Source organism: Engystomops pustulosus, chromosome 2, assembly GCF_040894005.1.
Source record: "Engystomops pustulosus chromosome 2, aEngPut4.maternal, whole genome shotgun sequence".
Classification (NCBI taxonomy): Eukaryota; Metazoa; Chordata; class Amphibia; order Anura; family Leptodactylidae; genus Engystomops; species Engystomops pustulosus.
In genome coordinates, this window is record NC_092412.1 from 50,370,944 (window position 1) to 50,380,409 (window position 9,466).

Below are 9,466 nucleotides of genomic sequence, written 5' to 3' on the forward strand. Positions count from 1 at the left end.
CATGGAGGAGATGTGGAAGCAGTTTATGCAAGTGAATTTGCAACAGCAGCAGGCTCAGACAGCGGCTAACCTGCGCCATGAACAAGCAATGGCTCAACAACAAAAACTCATCGAGCTCCTGATAGCTAAGCAAGAGGCGTCTGCAGAGGCTAATCCACAGCCAGCGGTGGCAGCCGCTCCAGAGACTTTTTATGTGAGACGGGCTGTGCAGCGAGCGCTGCAAAAGATGTCTGCTCACCAGAAGAGGGCTAGAATGATGTAAGCTTGGGCTATTAGACAAGATTTCTGGGTGGGATTTTCAAAGTACTATAAATGTCTGAATGCAGCTAAAAAAAAAAAAAAGTTTAAACTGTCGTTGCAGCGGCTTACAGCAAGTTATCTATGGGTGTGAGAGAGTGAGACAGACAGACTGACAGACATACAGAGAGAACAGAGTCATCCCCCCATGGGAGATGGTGGGGGTAGGGAGTAGGGACAGAGACACAGGTGACACGTTGTTGCTTAGTGCTCCATCCACCTTCTCCCCCCCAGAGCAGTCAAATAAACTTTATTATATATAGTAAAATCCTGGGACTGCCCCTCACAATCTACATAAACATGTGACTTATGACATAAGAGAACGCATGATGCCATATATGTCCTTTACATAAAGCTGATGATAAAGCTAGAATGTGCAACTAAATATAAAAATAGTCTTTAGTGATGGGGGAAGTCTTGCAGAGTCCAGCTACAGCTATCATTCACAGAGCTGTACAATGTCTATTCTTGTCAGAGGTCAATGACCTAAGACAGCCAGCACAAGGCAATAATTGTGTTCACATAAACTTAATACATTATTATTTTATTTGCATTCACATTTCCTCCTTTTGAACACATTTATTGCCTCCTTATGTTGTTGCACCCAAACAGCTACTTCTGGCCGGATCCCCCGGACCAGGACACTCGAACGTCATTCACCAGTTGGGCCACAACCTCATAAGGAAATACTAACACTCTGGAACTACAGACCAGTCATTTCACTATATCTAAGGGATTGTATCAAATAAAGTATTGAAGTAGGGGGATCTTCTTATGCGGCGCCAAACTCCAGAAGTTCAAGGGTCACATCATCTGACTTCAGAAAGCTTTAATCATCTCCCCTTGGACTCTGCTGGGCTTGGACCACAATGGACTTGTACTGTTTCAGCATCTTCAGCTGTTGCTTTAAATTACCTTACACAAAAGCAAAACACAAGCTTAAAAGACAGCAAAACAGCAAAAATACACATCTCCACAATCAATAAATTTAAAATCCCTAAAATTGATTAATCCCTCAAGGCCACCACCAGTTCATTAAACAAACTAAGACAGGACGGTCACTAGAAATTCTCATCCTCTACTGAGTTAGAAATAATGGTTGATATTTTTCCCTTGACCTTTAAACTTGTTGAACATCATTTTAGACCCATACAGACCAAAAGGATCTATATATAACTGATAGAACCCACCACCTGGCACATGTAATACTACTAGAAAAGACACTACTTTTAACAATACTATGCCAGGTCCCAATAATTTAATAAAAAACTACTTCCATAAAAAGGAAACACTTATAATGATAATAATTATATTTTACTATGGTCACATGATGTTTAACAAGCTTATAGCCTTAATACTCCTTTATGAAAATTAAAAAGAGCTGACAGATAAACACTATATATACATCATACCAGGAGACATCTAACAACTGGTTTTCCTGATTTCTCATCAGTTGACAAACATTTGTCATTGCCTCCTGAACTCCAAGCTGGATGGTCTAATGCAGTCTTTCCACCTTCCCACTTCTCTTCAGACTAAGGAGTGTGGAAAGCCTGACCTCTATATCCAGAATATTTAAAACATTCAGTTTTGAGTGAAGATTGTACCTTTTCAGTAAACATAATATCTTTATCACTCTTACCAGTACATCTACCTTCTGTCCTCCTGAGAAGAGATCTGCACAGACCAGAACATCCTTATACTCACCAACCCTTGACAGTTACCATTTGCAGTCGCTGAGATGTGTAAGCTGCTCTCTCCATGTGCCTTTCTGTAACTCACACAGTTTTGTCAGGTTATGGCAGACACATATATCATTGCACAAATCTGGCAGCATTGCTAGATCCCAGGGTGACCCATCATCATGCAAACATAGTCCTTGTCCTGACACTTGTCCCTCCATCCACAAACTGAACCATTATGGAAACATAGTCCTAGGCAGGCACTATTTTATTCCTGCTCCCATCACTCCAAGATACACTGAAGGCTTCCCAGTGCTTCCTCTCAGCCAGTGGGATCTATCCTTGCAGCTCATCTAACACGACTACAGGACCTTTATCCTCCACAGTCATGAAAGAGACCATATCCTATGGGAAAGGTAGAGCAGGGCAGCAGCCTCAGCTGCCTCATCAGATAACATATATGTGTCCACACCTTGATATTACATAATACAGAGGCAGTGTCAGGATCACAACCACTCATCAACATTCATCATGAGATTTCCTGAGGACCCAGCAAGGTCTTAACATCTCAGACTTGGCCATAACCACAATACCAAAGACACCTCTTACCAGCTTACATGTATCAGCGAGTGCCCTCAGCTCCTCCTCTAATGACAGGGCAGGAGTGGTTCTCTATCCCAGCTGTCAAGATGGTAAGAAGATCTCTGATCTAGTAGATTCCTCAGGACATAATCTACAAAACAACTTAAAGTATCAGTTAGACAATGAGCATTGTAGTCACCTGTGTACCATGAGAATTTCCTGTGACCAGTCTGTATTCTATCCCACAGTCCCATATGTCTGTCCTTCCTTATCTAACCATATCATATCTCCCGTCTTTTTGGACCCTGAATATGTAATATAGCAGGGTACAAAATACACTACTATGATATAAAAACAGAATTAAATAAAGGAAGGGTTTCATTCCCACTGACACAGACAAATGTTCAATAGGAGACTGAATATCTCACTAACCTAAACAACTGGACTAAAACATAATTGATGATAATATTTGTTTGTGACCTTGTAAATCAATGTAAGAAGCAATTTGAATAGCTCAGGTAATAAATAAGGAAAAAGTGGTATATACACAAATATAAAGTAAACATTGAGTGAAGATGCATAAAGAAACCATTCTTCCACAATAGTCTCAGACAGACTCTATGTTGTTATTTCTTTATGATCCACACACAAGTAAACTTTGCCTGTTGTAGACAACTAATAAGAAATACAAATCACTGTATGTGACATCTGTCTGACATCACAAGTGAAACAAATTACACCAAAAAGGGTACTACAAAATACATTTCACATAAATAGACAATGGGCCCACAAGACACTTATGACAAATTTCTCACTGGAGCTCCAACTACAACTGCGCAGAATTAACACATAGAACACTTAGTTGTAGATCACATATAAACAAATAAAACAAATAAAGACATTGCCGAGATCTTAATTGCAAATGTATTCAATCTTATAATTTACCTTATACATTGGATGCCCGGGCAGGCCTTTACCCAAAAACCATAAGTAATACAATACCTAACATGTGCAATAATACATTAACTTTACACTGAAGTGACATTTAAACAGACACCAAAAATGTGACATAACCTATTCTTAGCCCCAAATGGTCACAGATGTCACTTTGCTCCTGTCAATCAATTGGCATGGATCTTTCCAACATTCCACATCATGCACATAACTCCAGAAACAATGGCATGCACCTAAAAGTAGAAACATCAAATTTTTACATCCACAAAAATGCACATGCACAATAACACAAAAACAGACAAAATGCACACAGAACGCAAAATTTAACTGAGCTCATTTGTTGTCACATGACCTGGTACCAGTTAACCAATTTGAAGGATATCCATTACATTTTACATCAAACATTTTCAACATATTGAAATTACAAATAGAAAGTTCTCTCTTTTAACTCACATTACCTGGAAAAAAACATAAACACGTTAATTCACTCATACTATTTCCAGATAAGGCACAATTCTTAAAGTTGTTAAAAGTTACTGTTAGTTCATTCTGTTGTGTATCTCCAAATCACATCACTTAAATCTCTAGTTCCCAGGGGCCGCATGTTTTAACTGCCTTCTCCGTACATTGTCTAGTGACTATTTCTGCTGCCGTAGCTCCCCACTCTCTGTGGTCTTTCCTGCATTAGCTTTAGACCCCGATATTCCCACCCACACCTGACCTTAATACAGGCGCAACTAATTAACTACCGGTCCGCACCTCACCTTACTACACGTGCCACTACAGTAATTAAACAAAAGAAGTTGATCAGACTTCTGATATCGCAGGCCAAAACGCGATCCCTCACCTGAAAAAATCAGTAACTATCACCGGGTGTAGCAAAACCAATCTGCACCCTACCTTCACAGCCAACCTGATTTCCACCGGATCAAGCGTCTAGCATCAACTTGTATACCGCAGCTGGTTAAACTACCACCAGAATCTGCTAGGCTCCATGCAGAATGGCCTTAAACAACATCAATGAGTTACTTAACAAATGTAGGAGCACTCAACCTTAAATTTCTAAACTAGAATGGCCCCTAGATACTTTCCTAATTACTACTCAAAGTTAGTTCTTAACAACCTGGATCACTTTCACAACCTAGGATCATCACACAGTCAGTTTCTTATTCTAACAACAACTAAACATACACAACTGTACATATACACAACCCATAGAAAACTATACTTCCTACTAAACATCAAGAAAACAACACCTGGACAGCAGCCAATATAATTTTGTCAATTGTCTTACTCACCAGTCCAATAGTGTGATTCCCTGTTGTCCTGTTAGCCACTGCCCGCCATGAATTATTTCTTTTGGTTCCTTCCATAATCGCGGACGAGAGCCCCCAAGTAATGTCGCTGCAGCGGCTAACAGCAAGTTTTCTATGGGTGTGAGAGAGTGAGACAGACAGACTGACAGACATACAGAGAGAACATAGTCATCCCCCCATAGGAGATGGTGGGGGTAGGGAGTAGGGACAGAGACACAGGTGACACGTTGTTGCTTAGTGCTCCATCCACCTTCTCCCCCCCAGAGCAGTCAAATAAACTTTATTATATATAGTAAAATCCTGGGACTGCCCCTCACAATCTACATAAACATGTGACTTATGACATAAGAGAACGCATGATGCCATATATGTCCTTTACATAAAGCTGATGATAAAGCTAGAATGTGCAACTAAATATAAAAATAGTCTTTAGTGATGGGGGAAGTCTTGCAGAGTCCAGCTACAGCTATCATTCACAGAGCTGTACAATGTCTATTCTTGTCAGAGGTCAATGACCTAAGACAGCCAGCACAAGGCAATAATTGTGTTCACATAAACTTAATACATTATTATTTTATTTGCATTCACAAAACAAAAGACCTACCCGTCTGGGCGCTTACTAACAGGTTGTCTCACCTATCTAACACTCGTAAACACAGCGGCCGCATAGACAGGAAGATGCAGGGCTCCTCCAAACCCACATAGGCTGTTTCCTGGCTGAGAGCCCAGACCTGCAAGCTTTGGAAAGCTTTTACCTTCACAGGCTGATTAGGAGCAGAGCTCACCTGATCCAAAACCCGAACTGGATCGAGGGGAGGGAGTGGCAAGTCCCACTACCAAACCTACCTGCCACTCCATGTAAATCCAGGCCCGGCAAGATTAAACAACAACTCAGCAGCATAATACTGCTGAGCAACAGATCAATCCTGGACTTACCATCTCACACTACGTAGCAACCTAGGTGAGATGTACACCCCCTCGAGCACTTCTCCAGTGAGATGTCTACATATCCCCCCCCTCTTTTTCAGACCGGAGGGCTGAGCATTTTGTCCCCACAGACAATGTACCCTTGACAGTGCATCAGCATTCGCCTGTAATTTCCCTGGTCTGTGTTCCACAGTGAAATTGAAATTTTGTAGGGACAGAAACCATCTAGTCACCCTTGCATTTTTCTCCTTGTTTAGTTTCATCCATGTTAGGGGGGCATGGTCTGTCACTAACTTGAATTTCCTGCCTAGCAAGTAATACTTCAGGGATTCTAGGGCCCACTTCACTGCCAGACATTCACGCTCCACAATAGCATAATTCTTCTCGGCCGGGGTTAACTTCCTACTCAAGTACATCACCGGATGCTCCTCACCATTCACCACCTGTGAGAGAACTGCACCTAACCCTGTGTTAGAGGCATCTGTCTGGACCAGAAATTCTCGCCTGAAATCGGGGGTAACTAGCACAGGTTGTTGGCACAGAGAAGACTTAAGGCTTTGGAAAGCCTTCTTGGCCTCTGGAGTCCACGTCACCATTGCTGACTTTCCGCCCTTTGTCAAGTCAGTTAGCGGGGCTGCAATTGAGGCAAAGTTCGGCACAAACCTACGGTAATAGCCCGTAATACCCAGGAAAGCTCTGACCTGTTTCTTTGACAGGGGTCTAGGCCAATTCTGTATTGCCTCAATTTTATTTAACTGTGGCTTAATCAAACCCCTCCCAATAATGTAACCCAGGTACTTGGCCTCTTCTAGGGCTAGTGCACACTTCTCGGCATTTATGGTCAACCCTGCATCACTTATGGCATTCAACACAACCTGTACCTTACAGAGGTGACTTTCCCAATCGGGACTAAAAATGACCACATCATCGAGGTAGGCAGCTGAATAATCACGATGTGGTCGCAGAATCAAGTCCATCAACCTCTGAAAAGTCGCAGGTGCTCCATGTAACCCGAATGGCATCACTACATACTGGAACAACCCCTCAGGGGTGGAGAATGCAGTTTTCTCTTTAGCCTCATCAGTAAGAGGAATCTGCCAGTAGCCCTTTGTGAGATCGAGGGTGGTTATGTACCTGGCATTACCCATCTTTTCAATCAGCTCATCTACCCTGGGCATAGGATAAGCATCGAACTTGGAGATCTCATTCAACCTTCTGAAATCGTTACAGAACCTCCAAGTTCCATTGGGCTTTGGGATTAGCACAATCGGACTGGACCATTCACTCTGTGAAACTTCAATCACTCCTAGGTCAAGCATACGTTTCACCTCAGCAGACACTGCCTCTCTGCGTGCTTCTGGTATCCTATAGGGCTTGAGGTTTACTCTGCTTCTAGGCCCAGTTTCAATGTGATGACGGATGAGGTGTGTACGCCCTGGAAGGTCAGAAAACTTGTCTTTGTTTTTCTGCAAAAACTCCTTAGCCTCCTGTTTCTGTGACCCTGATAGGGTATCACCAACCTTGACCGAAGGGATTGGTTGTGACAAATTATTACCAGGATTTGTTGCCACCAAGGATTCCCTGTCTTTCCAGGATTTGATCAAGTTTATGTGATAAACTTGGAAAGGCTTCCTTCTACCTGGTTGGTGCACCTTATAGTTTACCTCACTGACCTTTTCAACAATTTCATAGGGACCTTGCCACTTCGCTAGGAATTTACTCTCTATAGTGGGAACTAGTATGAGAACCCTGTCACCTGGGTTAAATGTCCTGATTCTCGCAGAACGGTTGTAAATTCTACTTTGGCTCTCTTGCGCCCTCTGGAGGTGTTCCCTTACTAGGGGCATTACAGTGGCTATACGGTCCTGCATTTGTGCTACATGCTCGATAACACTTTTGTATGGGGTGGACTCACTCTCCCATGTCTCCTTTGCAATATCTAATAGACCCCTAGGGTGACGACCATAGACCAACTCAAAGGGAGAGAACCCTGTGGACGCTTGGGGAACTTCCCTCACAGCAAACATCAGGTAAGGTAACAAGTGATCCCAATCACGACCATCTTTTTCTACCACTTTCTTCAACATATGTTTGAGGGTTTTATTAAACCTCTCCACCAATCCGTCTGTCTGGGGGTGATATACAGAGGTGCGTATAGGTGTGATTTTAAATAGCTTACATAGCTCCTTCATCACCTTAGACATAAAGGGCGTACCTTGGTCAGTCAGGATTTCTTTGGGGATCCCAGTCCTAGAGAACATAAAAAACAGCTCCCGGGCAATTGTTTTAGATGCAGTGTTTCTTAAGGGCACAGCCTCAGGATAGCGGGTCGCATAGTCTAAGACAACCAAAATGTACTGGTGTCCTCTTCTCTCTCGTGCTGGTTTCTGGAGTGAATTCGGTTTGCCTCCCTGGGTTGGCAAACTGCAGGGACTTCAAGGCTTTGGCAGCCCGCCCTTTCGCCTGTGAAGGTAAAAGCTTTCCAAAGCTTGCAGGTCTGGGCTCTCAGCCAGGAAACAGCCTATGTGGGTTTGGAGGAGCCCTGCATCTTCCTGTCTATGCGGCCGCTGTGTTTACGAGTGTTAGATAGGTGAGACAACCTGTTAGTAAGCGCCCAGACGGGTAGGTCTTTTGTTTGAACTTTTAAAAGCACGGTGTTGCTGTATTTATGTTTGCTGGACTGTTTATGCTAAAAATAAACGCCAAGTTGATCTTTTATACATCTACGTCTGCTGTGAACTGTGTCCTAACACACCATCCCCCGGGAAGATCCCTACAACTGGAAGTAAACAAGGAAGCTTCCCATAGAATGACAATCCAGAAATGATGGGAATTAATACAGAAAGTGTATTGTAAAATGGTTTATCTTTCAATTATACAAGCAAAAATTATGTTTTTGCTAAAACATAAAAATTATGATTTTATGAGATTATGATTTTGCTAAATCACACATTAACAACATGTGATGTATTGATAGGTCAAAGATCCCAAGGATGTATGAAGAGGGCTCACAGGCATGCGTTTAAATTCTGCAGGCCTCCTTTCTTGGCTCCTGTGTCAGCCATTCAGTGCCTCGGCAGAACGGTGCGGATGAGCAGTAAAATTCCCATATACTGGAATATAGTAGTAGTGCAGTATATATGGCACAAGTGATTTATATGCTCAGCAGAGGCTGGATGCCATAGAGTTGCATTGGTGCCCCGTAGCCTATTGTGGTCTCTGCTGAGCGTATATATTGCCCTCTCAAACAGGAAGCTTGCAGTTGTAAATCTGTAGACACATTTAGTGTGTACATGGGGAGCTTTCCTAGCACATATGCTGAACACTGTGAACGCAGCCTTTATTGTGAACTAATAATCTGTGCTATCCTGGACCTTGGTTTGATAGTTAACTCCTTCCCAGGCAGTTTGTAATTCCTGGACATTTTTTAAATGTAACTTACTTTATGTGGTAAAATCTTTACAACACTTTAATGCACCACCGCTATTTGGATATTGGAGTTTTTTTTTTGTTTACTGCAAAATTTTTGCCAATATGTTTTGCGATGATTTTTGAAAGATGGCGAAACATAGCTCAAAATCTAGGGAGCTGACTTTTCATAGTGGCAGGAGCCAAAAAAATATTGGCGATACATTCCCTTTGAACGTTTCATAAAGACCTCACCCTTCTCCCATAGGTGCAGGGCTGTGAGATGACAGGAAGGAGACT